The following is a 15898-nucleotide window of genomic DNA, read 5'->3' as shown; positions in this document are numbered from 1 at the left end:
GTCAGAAATACTTCTCAATGCTTTGCACCTTCTTTTAATGGCCACTTATTCTGTAGAAAGGTAAACACCTTTTCTTATTCCTGTTCTACTGCTAAGAAATTTCAATGTATTTTCAGCCTTTTCTTAACCAATTTCTCACCTTGTCTAAAATCTGACTTTTCCTATGGGCAATATTTTCGTTTCAAAATTCAGAAACTGAAAATGTCCATTTTTATAAGACCTCGTATCTAAAGGTCAAATAGTCTAAAATAGCCTTTCCTTCACTTTCAGACTACCATCATTCAGTGTCTCCTTTAAATCCCATGATAAATGATTAAAACTAGGCCTACCAAGAAATTCCCAGGCAAATTTTATAAGTTAATTTAACCTGGGCCAGGAGATGACAATTCCAGAAATAATTCCAAGTTGTTTTTTTCTGGTGTAAACCTCTAACCACAATTCTTGGAATCTTCAATATAAATGTCATAAGAGATTCAACGTGAATCTCATAAACACTGTGATATAACAATTTAATATGATCTTTAAATTAATTCTCCCAACCAGTGGATCACATTTTAATTAGTATTTATCTTAGATGACATATTACATATACATTTATATATAAATTGTTGTTACTTGGACAACTTTGATCAAGGAACTCAGGCCTACTTGAGCCTCAATGTCTTCAACAACAAAACAGGATGCCACGAGCTACCTCAATGGGTTGGTAGGAAGTTGTATCTAAGATATTATATAAAATGTCTGACACCTCCTATTGCTTCCCACACCATCCTGAGGTATAATATATATATATGCCATAAAATTTTCCCAGTTTAACTATAAAATTCAATGACTGAGTAAATTTACAGCAATCCAGTTTATAACATTTTCTCCATCCCCAAAAGATTGCTCCTGCCCATTTATAGTTACTCCATGCTCCCGCTCACAGCCCCAGTCATCTGCTTTTTGTTTCCATAGTTTTGCCTTTTCTGAACATTTCATATAAATGGAATCATACAAGAAGTAGGTTTTTTGCATCTGACTTCTTTCACTTAGTAAAACGCTTCCAAAGTTCATCTATGTTGCAGCAGGAATAAGTCCTTTACTTCCTATGGCTGAATAATATTCTATTGTATGGATATACCAGATTCTGTTCATTTATTCACCAGTCAATGGAATTCAGCTTGTCTACAGTTTTTGGTAATTATGAATAATGCTGCTATGAATATTTGTGCATAAGTTTTTGTGGGGACACATGTTTTCAATTCTCTTAGGGGATTTCTCTTGAGAACTCCTCGGTAGGATGGTAAATTTACATTTAGCTTTTAAAGAAACTGTCAAAGTATTTTCCAAAGTGGCTGTATTGTACCTTCCCAGAAATGCACAGAAATAAGTTTGACATCCTTGTCAAAACTTGTTATTTTTGATTGTTTTTATTATAGTCATTGTAGTGAGTGAAATGTATCTCATTATGGTTTTAACTTGTATTTCCTTAATGAGTAATAATGTTAAGCATGTTTTCATGTGTTTATTAGATAATCCTATATCTTCTTTGGTAAAAGTCTATTAAAACATTTTGCACATTAAAAAAAAATTGTGCTGTTTGCTTGTCATTGAGCCGTAAGAGTTCTTCATATATCTGCTCAGATACAAGGTCTTTAGCAGATATATCCTTTGCAAATGTTTTCCTCCAGAATGGTTTATTTTTTCCTTTTCTTAAAGGTGTCCTATGAAGCACAAAGGATTTTAATTTGATGAAGCCCATCAAGTCCAATTTATCAGTATCCTCCTTTTGTGGACTGTGTTTTTGGCACTGTATCTCTGAACTTTTTGTCTAACCCAGGGTCATGAAGACTTTTTTTCTTCTAGAGGTTTCATAATTTGAGCTCTTATATTTAAGTCTCTAATCCATTTTCAGTTAATTTTTTGTACACAGCATGAAGTAACAACCTAAATTCTTCTTTATACATATGGATATCCAATTGTCCCAGAAGCTATGTCTTGAAAAGATTATCCTTTCACTAGTGAATTAAACCTTTGTCAAAAATCAAGTGAGCAAGAGCACTGAAGAAATAAATAAATAAATGGGAGCTCCTCAAAATTAAACACTTTTGTGCATCAAAGAACTTCATCAAGAAAGTAGAAAGACAGCCTACACAATGGGAGACAATATTTGGAAATGACATATCAGATAAAGGTCTAGTATCCAGAATTTATAAAGAGAAGGTTCAACTCAACAACAAAAAGACAGCCAACCCAATTACAAAATGGGAAAAAGACTTGAACAGACACCTCTCAGAAGAGGAAATACAAATGGCCAAAAGGCACATGAAGAGATGCTCAATGTTCCTGGCCATTAGAGAAATACAAATCAAAACCACAATGAGATATCATCTCACACCCACCAGAATGGCCATTATCAACTAAACAAAAAATGACAAGTGCTGGAGAGGATGTGGAGAAAGAGGCACACTTACCCACTGTTGGTGAGAATGTCAAATGGTGCAACCACTGTGGAAGGCAGTTTGGTGGTTCCTCAAAAAGCTGAATATAGAATTGCCATACAATCCAGCAATACCATTGCTAGGTATCTACTCAAAGGACTTAAGGGCAAAGACACAAACGGACATTTGCCCACCAATGTTTATAGCAGCATTATTTACAATTGCAAAGAGATGGAAACAGCCAAAATGTCCATCAACAGACGAGTGGCTAAACAAACTGTGGTATATACATACGATGGAGTATTATGCAGCTTTAAGACAGAATAAACTTATGAAGCATGTAATAACATGGATGGACCTAGAGAACATTATGCTGAGTGAGACTAGCCAAAAACTAAAGGACAAATACTGTATGGTCCCACTGATGTGAACCGACATTAGAGCTGAAGGGATACAGACTGTGCAACAGGACTGGATACAAAAACTCAAAAATGGACAGCACAATACTACCTAATTGTAATGTAATTATGTTAAAACACTGAATGAAGCTGCATCTGAGCTATAGTTTTTTTTTTATTTTTTATTTTTATTTTTCTCTATATTATCATTTTATTTCTTTTTCTGTTGTCTTGCTATTTCTTTTTCTAAATCGATGCAAATATACTAAGAAATGATGATCATACATCTATGTGATGATATTAAGAATTACTGATTGCATATGTAGAATGGAATGATTTCTAAATGTTGTGTTAGTTAATTTTTTTTAATTAATAAAAAAAAAAATCAAGTGAGCAAAATTTAAACTTTTCCAGACTCTCAATTCTGTTCCATTAATACACGTCTACGCTTATACCAGTAATACATTGCCTTGTAATACATTGCCTTGACTAATGAGGTTTTATAGTAAGCTCTGAAATTGGGGTTTCCAACCTACAACTTCACTCTTTTTCAAAATTGTTTTTAGATATTCTGGATGCTTTCCATATACATTTTAGAGTGAGCTAATCAATCTCTGCACCCCCACCCCCCCCCAAGCCTAGCAGAATTATTTATTTTTTTTCTTTTCTGGGTGCATGGTCTGGGAATTGAACCCAGGTCTCCCGCATGAAAGGTGGGCATTCTAACCACTGAACTACCCATGCATCCATAGCAGAATTATTTTTAACTTCAAATTTTACTGAGATATATTGACATACCACATAATCCATCCAAAGTATGCAGTGTCTCACAGTATCATCACCTACTTGTGCAATCACTATCACATTCAATTTTAGACTATTTTTACTGCTCCAAAAAGAAAAATTACAGATAGATATAAAAAAAATAAAAACCCAAATACCCCTTGTCACTTTTATCCCCCACCCCTTACTGAACCCTAGTATAGGTGTGTTACACCCATTATTGCTGATGAAAGACTATTAAGGAATTACTGTTAACTACAGTCTGTAATTTGCAACAGGTAATTTCCTCCCACAATGCTACTATATTAAGTCTTCGTACAAGTGTTGTACATCTGTACTGGTTCATGAAAGAATTTATTTATATTTGTAGTGTTAATCAGTGACATTACTCAGCATTATATCCTCAAGGTTCATCCATGTTGTTGAGTGCTTCAGAACCACACTCCTTCCTACTGCTGAACAGCATTCCATCATATGTATATGCCACATTTGTTTAAACATTCATTGATTGATGGACACTTGAAGTGTTTCCAACTTTTGGCACCTGTAGAATAATGCCGCTGTGAACACTGGTGTACAAATGTCTGTTCGTGTCCCTGCTTTCACATCTTTTGGGTATATACCAAGTAGCAGAATTGCTGGCTCTTAAAGCACCTCAATATTTAGTTTTCTGAGGAATTGCCAAATTGTTATCCACAGCAGCTGTACTATTTCACATTCCCACCAGTAGTGAATAAGTGCACCTATTTCTCCTCTCCACACCCTCTACAATACTTGCAGTTTCCTGTTTGCTTAACAGCAGCCATTTTTAAAGGTGTGAGATATCTCACTGTGGTTTGATTTGCATTTCTTTAATAGCTAATGAAGATGAACTTCTTTTCATGTGCTTTTTATAGCCCTTTGTATTTCTTCTTTGGAGAGATGTCCATTCATGTCTTTTGGCCATTTTATAACTGGGTTGTTATTTGTCCTTTTATTGTTGAGTTGTAGGATATATATACATACACACATACTGGATATCAAATCTTACATGATATGTGGTTTCCAAATATTTTCTTCCATTAACTTGGCTGCATTCTCACCTTTCAACAAAGTCCTTTTTGAAGCACATAAGTGCTCAATTTAGAAGGATTTTCCATTTATCTATTTTTTCTTTCATTGTTTGTGTTTTGTGTATAAGGTCTAAGAAGCTACCTTCTATCATGAAGTCCTGAAGATGTTTCCCTGTATTTTATTCTAAGAGTTTTATGGTACTGGCTCCTATATTTAGGTCTTTGATCCACTTTGAATTAACTTTTGTGTAGGGTGTGAGGTAGGGATTCTCTTTCCCTCCTTTGGATATGGATATCCAGTTCTCCCAGCACCATTTATTGAAGAAACTATTCTGTTCCAGTTCAGTGGATTTGGGGGCCATGTAAAAAATCAGTTGGTCAATCAATAGGCCAAACCCTTGAAGTTGAGGTTTGCTCTTGTGAAGCTTATGTATGAGTGGAGAAGCTTAGCCTACCTACAGGTATGCCTAAGAATCACCTCCAGAGGACCTCTTTTGTCGTTCAGACAGGCCTCTCTCTCTCTAAGCCCAACTCCGCAAGTGAAACCATTGCCCTCCCCACCTTGTGAGACATGATATTCAGGGATGAAACTCTCCTTGGTGGCATGGGAGATGATCCCCAGGGATGAGTCTGGCCCTGGCATCATAGGATCAACAATGCCATCCTGACCAAAAGGGGGAAAAGAAGTGTAACAAATAAGGTATCAGTGGCTGAGAGAGTTCAAATAGAGTTGAGAGGCTACCTGGAGGTCATTCTTATGCATACTTCAGTTAGACACTGCTACCCATCATACCTTGCCAACCCCCAACCAAAACCATTCCTACCCATCCTAAGGAGTAACTAGAGCATTATATAAGATTCTACAAAGGTTCCATGCACTAGGGTAATTTTCCAAAGCCTACAACTTCCAGATGGTCTCTGCACCAACTAAGTCCTGAAATTCAGAGGGATCAGCCCTTTCAAAACATCAAATAGTTTCATCTCCCATCCCATTTTATTGACAGCCCTTTCCAATATGAAAATTGTTGGAATGGCCATAGCCCAAATACCCCTAAGAATGAGAGAAACATCAAAGGTGATGGTGGAGTTACACAGAGAAGGCAAGGTTTAACAAACGAGTATGAGATATGAATCAGTATATCAATATCTCTTTCAGTCTCCAGTACCTTACAGCAGCTAGGAAAAAAAAAATCTAAAATTGTGGAAATGTAACCCATACCAATCTATGAAATCTGTTCTACAACAAATTGTTGCAACGTACTTTGAAATCTATTGTTTTGTTATTTAAAAAAAAAAGAGAGTGAAGAAAGAGTATAACAGAGAAGATAGGATTTAACAAATGAATATGACTGCTGAATCAATATACTGATATTTCTTTTGGTCTCCAGTGTCTTGGAGCAGCTAGAAGAAAAAATTAAAAATTGTAGAACTGTAACCCATACCAAACTTTAAAAATCTGTTGTATAACTATTTGTTAAAATATACTTGGACATTTATTGCTTTTTTGTATATGCTATTTTTCACAATTAAAAAAAATGCTAAAAAAAATCAATTGGTCATAGGTCTGAAGGTCTATTTCTAAAGGCTCAATTTGATTCCATGGATCAATATGTTTGTCTTTATGCCAGTACCATGCTGTTTTGATCACTGTAGCTTTAGGCTTTATAATAAGCTTTAAAATCTGGAAGCATAAGTACTCCCACTTCATTCTTTTTAGCATGTTTCTGGCTACTTGAGGCCCCTTTTACTAGAATTCTGAATATATAGATTAATTTGTAGAGAACTACTTATTGTCTTAAGAATATTGAGTCTCCCAAACCATGAATGAAGAATATGGCATATCTCTCCATTTATTTAGACTTAATAATTCCTCTTAGGAAATTGTAGTTCTTAGTATTTGTCTTACACTTTGCTTGTTAAATTTGACCCTAAGAATTTTGTTCTTTTTGAAAATATTGTGAATGAAATTATTTTAACTTCACTTATGGACTGTTGATAGTTTATAAAAATGCAACTGACTTTTATATATTGATTCTGTATCTTGCAATAATATTGAATTCATTTATTAGTCTTAGATTTTTGTGTGAATTTTCTGAGATTTTTATACATATAGAATAATGTCTGCAAATAAAGACAGTTCAACTTCTTTATTTCAAAACTAGATGTCTTAACTTTGCCCCCTTCTTAAACTAGCTAGAGCCTCTAGTATGATATTAATTAGAAGACCACAAGAGCAAACATTCTTGCCTTGAACCCAGTATTAGGAAGACAGATTTCATTTTTTTCAATATTAAGTATGCTATTAGTTGTAGGTTTGTAGTAGGGAAGTTTTATTGAGGAAGTTCCCTTCTATTCCTAGTCAGATTTTTAAAAATCATAAGTGGATGTCAGATTTTGTTAAATGCTTTTTCCTACTGAGAAGATCATCTGTTTTTTTGTCCTTTCTTCTATTACTATTGTAAATTACATGAACTAATGTTTGGATTTTAAAACAATCTTATATTCCTGGAACAAATCCCACTTGGGTCATGATGCATAATAATTTTTAATACATTGTTGGATTTGATTTGTTAATATTTTGCTGAGGATTTCTAGGTATCTTTTCATGATAGGTATGTGTCTACAGCTTTGTGTGTGTGTTTGTTTTTTCTTTTGTGATACCTTTATCACAGAGTTAGTAACAGTCTTACAGAATGAGTTGTCCCTTTATTTTTTGGAAGAGATTGCTAAAGATAGATTATAGTTCTTCATTAAATATTTGACAGAATTCAGGGGTGGAGCTATCTGGACAGGGACTTTTCCTTGTGGGAAGATTTTTCATTATTAATTCAACTACTTTACTTTTTTAGGTCTATTTACGTCTTCTATTTCTTTTTAAGTTAATTTGGTAATTTGCATCTTCCTAGGAATTTGTCCATTTCATCTAAGTTATCTAACTTTATGGCCTAAAGTTGTTCATAGTATTCCAGTTTACCATACAACCCAGCAATTCCACTCTCATGTTATCTCCTAGAGAACTGAAAACATAAGTCCATACAAAAATTTATATATAAATGTTCATTGTAGCAGTATTCCTGGATAGCCAAAAAGCAGGAATAACGCCAATGTCCATCAATCGAGGAATGGGTAAACAAAATCTGTCATATCCATACAATGGGATATTATTTGGTCACGATGAGGAATGAAGTACTGATACACGCTGCATTTGTGCACAAGCCTTGAAAACCCTGTGCTAAGTGAAAAAAGCCACAAATAAAGGTCACATATTATGATTCCAATTATATGAAATGGCCAGAATAGGAAAATCCACAGAGTCAGAAAGGAAATTAATATTTGCCAGGGGGGTAGAGATAAGGGTGAATGGGGAATGACTGCTAATGGAGTTTCTTTCTGGGGTATTAGAAATGTTCTGGCATTAAATAGTGTTGATGGTTCTATAACTTTGTGAATACACAAAAGCCTACTGAATTCTGTATTTAAAAGGGTGAATTTTATGTGCATCATAATTTTTAAATATTCCATTAAAATCTTCTAAATTTCTATATGGTCAGCAGTGAAATCCAGCTTTCATTCCTGATCTTGATAATTTTATATCTTATCCATTTTTTAATGAGTTAAAGATGTCAAAATTCTGTTGTTCCTATCTAAGAACCAACTTTGGTTTTATTAATTTTTCTCTACTGCTTTCTATTTCTATTTCATTCATTTCCATTCTAATCTCCATTATTTCCTTCTTTCTGCTTGCTTTGGGTTCAGTTTGCTGTTCTTTTTCTAATATTAAAGTGGAAGCTGGGTGGGCCATGGTGGCTCAGCAGGCAGAGTTCTCACCTGCCATGCTGGAGACTGGGGATCAATTCCCGGTGCCTGCCCAAGCAAAAAAACAAAAAAAAAACAAAAAAAAAACTGGAAGCTTTGGCTATTGATTTGAGATGTTCCTTCTTTTCTTATTAGTGTTTAAAGCTATTGATTTCCTCCAAGAACTGTTTTAGCTGCATCTCATGCATTCTTTTTTTAATATTGTGTTTTCATTTTCATTCATTTCAAAATACATTCTAATTTCCCTTGTGATTTCTTCTTTGACTCATGGGTTAGTTTAATTTCCAAATACTTGGGGATTTCCCAAATTTATTTCTGTCGATTTCTAATTTATTTTAGTTGCAGTTGAAGAACATACATCATATGATTTCAATCATTTTAAGTTTACTTTGACTTGTGTTATTGCCGAGCACATCTTAGATAATGTCTGAAAAGAACAAGCTTTTCTGCTGTTTTTCGATCTAGTGTTCTATACAATACAGATCAAGTTGGCTATTAGTGTTGTTTAAATTTTCTATATCCCTGATGATTTTTCTGTCTAGTTCTATCAATTACTGAAAATGGGATATTGATGTCTTCAACTATTATTGTTGAATTGTTGGTTTCTCCTTTTAATTCTGTCAGGTTTTGCTTCCTGTATCTTGGGGCTCTGTTGTTAGGTATGTAAATAATTATAACTAGTATAACTTCCTGAAGAGTTTACTCTTATATCATCATGAGAAGCTATTTTGGAAAAAGAACTGGGGATGGTCACACTGTGTTTGATAGAGATTATTAAGGGCTATGGAATTTTTGCTAGTTCTTAAGTATAGCAGAACACCACTTTTTAGAACGGACAATTATGATCATTCTTGCATCTTTTCTAGAAATGCTACCAAGAATCTATTATGTGACAAGTATTATGCTAGATGTTGGAAAAGTAAGATGATCATGTTATCTATTAGAAAATGGACTGAGGACATAGTTTCTTTCCTTCATTCTTAAAATTCGATTGAAATGATGGTAAAAAAATACAAAAAGGAATAAGAGCTCAAGTTTTAGAGGACTTGAGCTTTGGAGAGATTTTCGGAAATGAGAAAGAGGATGAAACTGGATGGTGGAGAAACCAACCATGACCAAAAGGGCTCAACAGACTACGAGAGAGGTGGGAATTATTCATCTTGATGGAACCTTAAGAAGCCCCGAGCGCCGAGTCCAGATATAGAAAATATGGGCAGAAAATAGGGTGATTAAAGCATTGCCCGTATACATGCCTTTCCCTCCTTCTACCAGCTCTTTCACCTGAACAGCACAGATGTCACTTATTTTAGTGCAGACACTGGCATGCACGAGCATTTTGTGAAAGTGTGAGGGTAAAACCTAGCCTGCCTGCTTTCTACTCATATGTCCTGAAGTGAAGTATGACAGTTCTCTACTCACCTTCACAGCTCTTAACTAGCCCTTCCATTCATGGGAAAGGACTGCTGAGTAACAGTGGCAAAACAACAGCAGAGAAAACTGTTACCAGCTGCTGCTGTTAATATGGCCCTGCATTCATCAGTATGAATAAATAACCAGAGACATCTGATAATGAATAATCAGCAGCACAAAAGAAACGGAACAAAATGAATAAGGAGAACTAATGCCAGGAGAAACAACTTAAAACTGTAATTTGTACTGCACCTACAAAATAAAAATAGATCATATAAAAAGGAGGAATCAGAGCAAAGAAAAGTTTTAGGAAACTAAAAATGATCTTTAAAAAAAAATACACAAAAAATGACATGTAATAGCAACAACAAAAAAGAGAACAGAGGAACAGTTAAATAAATTCAAAGTCTATCTTCCAGAATGTAGTAAAAGTTAAAAAATGTAAAACACAAGAGTAAAGTTAAAAAGGTACAGAGGGTCAACCTAGGAAGTTTAAAATGTTCAATTTACATTCTAGAAATAAAGAACAAAGAAATTACCAGGGTTGGGAAAAAACAAAACAAAACAACCACATCAATTCAGATGGAAAATGTCCACTGAAGGTCAAGGAAGATAAATTTTAAAAAGGCTGTACCTAGCTACCTCCTATGAATTTTACAACACTGAAGATAAAAAGATCCTTAAAGTTTACAAAGGAAAAAAAAAAGATTATCAAGGAAAGAGAATTAGTGTGAAATCACACTTTCCATCACAGCAACAAGGGGTGTTTACTACAGGGCAATGCCTTCACAGTTCTAGGGGAAAATAATCTTGAACCTAGAATTTTATTACTGGAACTACAAACAAATTGTAAGGACAAAATAATACTTTTCAGTGCCATAGATTACCTCTTTCAATCACATGAACTGGCCATGAACAATATTTATTCAAACACAGTATTATCGTATTTGTTTCTATTGCTGTGTAACAAATTACCACAAATTTAGCAGCTTAAAATGGCAAACGTTTATTTTCTCACTGTTTCTAGGGATCTGGTGTCCAGGCCCAGCTGAGCCTGGAGTATCACAAGGCTGTAATCAAGGTGTCAGCTGGGCTGTGTTCCCATCTGGAGGCATGATGGGAAAAATCACTTGCAAGCTCACTCAGCTTGTTGCCAGAGCTCATCTCGCAGAATGTGCTTGCAGCTGTAGGAGTGAGTGCCAGCCTTTTCTGGTTGCTGACTGGAGGCCACTCTCAAATCCTAGAAGCCACCCTCAGTTTCCTGCCTTCTGGGCTTCAATATGGCCACTTACTGCTTACTTTATCAAATTACTGAGGAGGGTCTCTAGAATAAGTCTGTTAGCAAGATGGAGTCATACAACATATGTAATCACAGGCATGCTATCCTATCACCTTTGCCACAGTCTATAGGTTAGAAACAAAGTCACAGTTCCTGTTCAAGCTCAAGGGGAGGGGACTAACAAAGACGTGAACGTAAGAGGTGGGCACTACTAAGACGAGCTTAAAGTTTGTCTGCTACAATTATAAGTACTGGCTATTAATTTAACATTTTTAGAGATTTCTGTCTCTGACTGTGATGGAGTAAATGGTACCAAACCGACCTTGATGCCGTAACAAGAATAGAGAAAAATAAAGAAAGAAATAATTTTCAGACATGAAACAACAGGCAGTGCAGGACTGTCATCCCTGAGAAAAGGGAAGCAACAAATGAGATGAGCCCTTACTGTATGAAAGCACTTTCCAGACCTCTGTGCCAAGAAGGGGAACCTAAACAGACCACAGCAATTTCAGTGAGTCGAGGACAAAAAGATCCGCACATGTGGATTAAAAAATAGCTGATATTTGCTGGACAAAGCACCAGAATGGAGGAAATCATACAGAGAAAGAACTCTAGAAATCTGCATAGGGGTCCCTTTGCAGCTTTGGTTGAATGTTGAGCTGTGTATAATATGGGGAAACCCCATAAATCCAGGCAGGGAAGTTGTAAGCTAAGTAAGTCTCAGAGCTCATGTAAAATCGAGAAAAACTCAAGTTCTGACTTGAAGAATAGCTAGGGCATTCAGTAGAGAACCCAGAAGGGCCACACTTCAGTAAGAGAGCTTATCTAGCCCCATAGGAAAAGCTCTCTAGACCCACCGTATCAAAAATTCTTTTTTTAAAAAAAAGGACTTGAAAATATCACACGCTGATCTTTAAGTAACTTACTTGCTTACAAAAACAAACTTCTAAACTCTGAAAAGGAAGACATAAAAATCTAGACATTCAAGAACAGAACATTCACAATTTCTTGCAACCCGTGAAGCAGGAAAATATGAACCATAATTGGAAGGAAAATCAGTCAAAAGAAATAGATTTAGGTGGCAGAAATAAATGAATTAGCAGACAAAGCGGCTATAAAAATAATGCTCATGATCTGAAGAAAGAAATGAATGCAAGGAGGAGAAGGCTGGAGGGTATAAAAAAGACTGAACAGAATTTCAGTCAAGATCAGTGCACTTAAAGACAGAGTAATAGAAACTATTCAAACTTATGCTCAGAGAGATAAAAATGCTGAACTACAATGAAGGCAGTCTCAGTTATCTGTGGTATAATACAGTATAATAATTGTAGTCCTAGAAAAGGTAGTTGGAGGAAGCAGAACTTGAAAGAAATAATGGCTAAAATATTTCCAAATGAAATGAAAACCATACATCTACATGCATTAGTTTCCTATTGCTGCTTTAATAACTTGTTACAGCAAGTTAATGTTGTGGCTTAAAAGAGCACAACTTTATTCTCTTACAGTTCTGGAGGGGAGAAATCTAAAATCAGTTTCACTGAACTAAAATAAGTTTGTTGGCAAGGCTGGTTCCGGCTGCAGGTTCTAAAGGGAGAATTTGTTTCCTTACCTTTCGCAGCTGCTAAGGTCTCTTATGTTTCTTGGCTTATGGTATCTTCCTCTATCTTCAAGGCACACCACTCCCATCTCTGCTTCCATCATCACAATGCCTTATTTCTTGACTCTGACTCCTACTGGGTCCCTTTTATAAAGGACTACTGTGACTACACTGGCTCACCAAGATTCTCCAGGATAATTTCCCTATCTCAAGATCCTGGACTAAATCACATCCACAAAGTGTTTTTAGCCATAGAGGTAACATTCACGGTTAGAGGGATTATGAAGTGGGCATATTTAGGGGCCATTATTCAGCCCACCACACCACAGAAACAAAAACTTCATTAAACTCTAAATAGGATAAATTAAACAACCACATCCACCACTGTCACCACCACGAAGGCATATTATAATTAAATTGCTGAAAACAAATGACAAGGAAAATCTTAAAAAAAAAAAAACCTAAACAGCAGCCTAAAAACAAAAATATTAATTATATAGGAAACAAAGATAAGAACTACTGCTCATTTTTCATCAAAAATAATGCAAGCTAGATGAAATGGTAAGCTTTCTTTAAAATAATAAGTAAAAAAACAGACAAGCTATAATTTTATATCCAGTTTAAAGAACCTTCAAAAATGAAGAAAAAAATGACTTTTTCAGACTAATAAAAGTCAAGAGAATTTGCTGTCAGCAGACTGCACTACAAGAAATATTTCAAAAAGTTTTTAAGGGCAAATAAGGCTTCTACAACATATGTGAAGTGATACATTGTTACTTAAAGGTAACTTAAAGGTGAATACTATTAACTTAAAAGGTAAACTTAAAGATGAATATTATAAACTGTCAAGTAAACATGATCAAAAACAGGTACGATAAATAGAAAGCAAAGAGCAAGAGAGTAGAGTTGAACCCAATCATACTGTCAATTTGTGAATAGAGATGGTATTATTTCTTCCTTTCCAATTTGGATACCATTTATTTCTTTAACTTGACTAACTGCTCTGGTTAGAGCTTTGAGTACTATGCTGAATATAAGTAGGGGAAGCAACCATCCTTGTCTTGATCTTAGGAGAAATACTCTAAGTCTTTCACTGTTGAGCATGATGTCAACTGAGGGTTTTTTTTTTTAAATATATGGTCTTTATCATGTTGAGGAAGTTCCCTTCTATTTTTAGTTTGGTGTTTTTATTATGAAAGGGTATTGGATTTTGTGAAATGCTTTTTCTGCATCAACTTATATGAACATGTGTTTTTTTTTGCTCCTTCATTCTATTTATGTGGGTGTTACACGGATTGATTTTCATATGCTGAACCAACCTTGCATTCCTGGGATAAACTGGACTTGGTCATGATGTGTAATCCTTTTAAAATGCTGCTCAATTTGGTTTGTTAGTATTTTGTTGATTTTTGCATTTATACTCACATTCACAAGTGATATTGGCCTGTAGTTTTCTTTCCTCACTGTCTTTGACTGACTTCAGTATTAGGGTAACTGGCCTGAAAGAATGAGATAGGAAGTGTGCCCTCCTCTTCAATATTTTGGAAGAGCTTGAGAAGGACTGGTGCAATCTTCTTTTAAATGTTTGGTAGAAGTCATCAGTGCAACACCTGTTCTGAGTTTTTCTATTGGTAGGTTTTTGATCGACTCCATCTCCTTATCTGTTATAGGCCTATTCAGATTTTCTATTTCTTCTTCAATCAGTTTTGTAGATTATGTGTTTCTAGGAATTTGTTCATTTTTGTCTGGATTATCCAGTTTGTTTGTATACAGTTGTTCCTAGTATTCTTTTATAATCCTTTTTATTTCTGTAAAGTTGGTAGTAATGTCCTCTCTTTCATTTCTGAATTTAGTAATTTGAATCTTCCCTCTTTTTTTCTTATTTAATCTAGATAATGGCATGAATTCTGCTCATCTTTTCAAAGAACTAACTTTGTGTTTTCTTATATTCTCTAGTTTTCCTATTTTCTATCTAGTTTATCTCTGCTCTAATCTTTATTATTTCCTTTCTTCTGTTAGCTCTGATTTAGTTTGGTTTTCTTTTGCAGGTCCTTAAGGTGTACAGCTAGTTTACTGAGTTGAGATCTTCTTTTAATGTAGGCGTTTACAGCATAAATTTCCCTCTGAGCATTGATTTCGCTGCATCCATCAGTTTTGGTATATTGTTTCGTTTCCATTTGTTTCAGGATTTTTCTAATTTCCCTTGTAATTTCTGTCTTGATTGTTTAAGAGTACATTGCTTAATTTGCACATAACATACATTCTTCCATGCCTGTTTTTCTCTCAAAAATAAAATTTAGCCATATATCAGTTTATTCCTTTTTATTGTAGAGTCATATTACACTGAATGAATATACCACGATTTATTTATCTGTTCCCTCTTTGATGGACATTTTGATTGTTCTTAGTTTGGGGCTACAGTAAATAAAACTGCTATAAACATTTATACACAAGTCTTTCTATGGACATATGTTTCCATTTCTTTTGGGAGGTAGGAGTGAAAATGCTAGGTCATATAGTCAGAATATGTTTAACTTTATAAGAAATTGCCAAGCCATTCTCCAACATGTTTGCACTATTTTACATTCCCACCGGCAATGTATGAGGATCCAACTGTTCCATGCCTTTGTTAACTCTTGGTATTAACAACCTATAATTTTAGCCTTTACAGTGGTTGTATAGTAGTATGTCATCTGCACTAATCAGATGATTATTAATGTTAAGAATCTTTCATGTGGTTATTCACCATTCATGTTTCCTTTTGTGTAATGTCTATTAAAATATTTTCACCATTTTATAAACAGGTTGCTTATTTTTTATAAGAGTTTTTTCATATATTCTGGATACAAGTTCTTCATCATATGTTTATATGCATCAACAATAATTTTCTTCCTGTCTTTGACTTGTTTTTTCATTTTTTAAATAGCATCTTTTGGAAAGTAGTTTAAAATTTTGATGAAGTTGATTTATCAACTTTGTTTTCAATTATTAGTGCTTTTTGAGTCCTTTATGAAATCATTTTTGCCTAGCTTATTCTATTAATTTTCTTCTGTGCTTTCTTTTAGAAATGTTATGGTTTTAGCATTTATGTTTAGGTCTATAATGCTTTAAGGAGTGAAGTTTCTTATGAGTCAAAGTTT

General features: G+C 34.6%; 1 protein-coding gene and 1 non-coding gene across 8 annotated transcripts in view; both read right to left on the bottom strand.

Moving 5' to 3' along the window:
• POU2F1 (POU class 2 homeobox 1) overlaps positions 1-15898 on the bottom strand; it is a 256011-nt gene that overhangs the window by 16164 nt on the left and 223949 nt on the right. The window lies entirely within an intron of this gene.
• TRNAE-UUC (transfer RNA glutamic acid (anticodon UUC)) lies at positions 3494-3565 on the bottom strand. The gene has a single exon. It is a non-coding gene; the product is annotated as a tRNA-Glu (tRNA).

This window comes from Tamandua tetradactyla, chromosome 4 (assembly GCF_023851605.1).
Source record: "Tamandua tetradactyla isolate mTamTet1 chromosome 4, mTamTet1.pri, whole genome shotgun sequence".
Classification (NCBI taxonomy): domain Eukaryota; kingdom Metazoa; phylum Chordata; class Mammalia; order Pilosa; family Myrmecophagidae; genus Tamandua; species Tamandua tetradactyla.
This window is presented reverse-complemented; position numbering and strand designations above follow the sequence as displayed.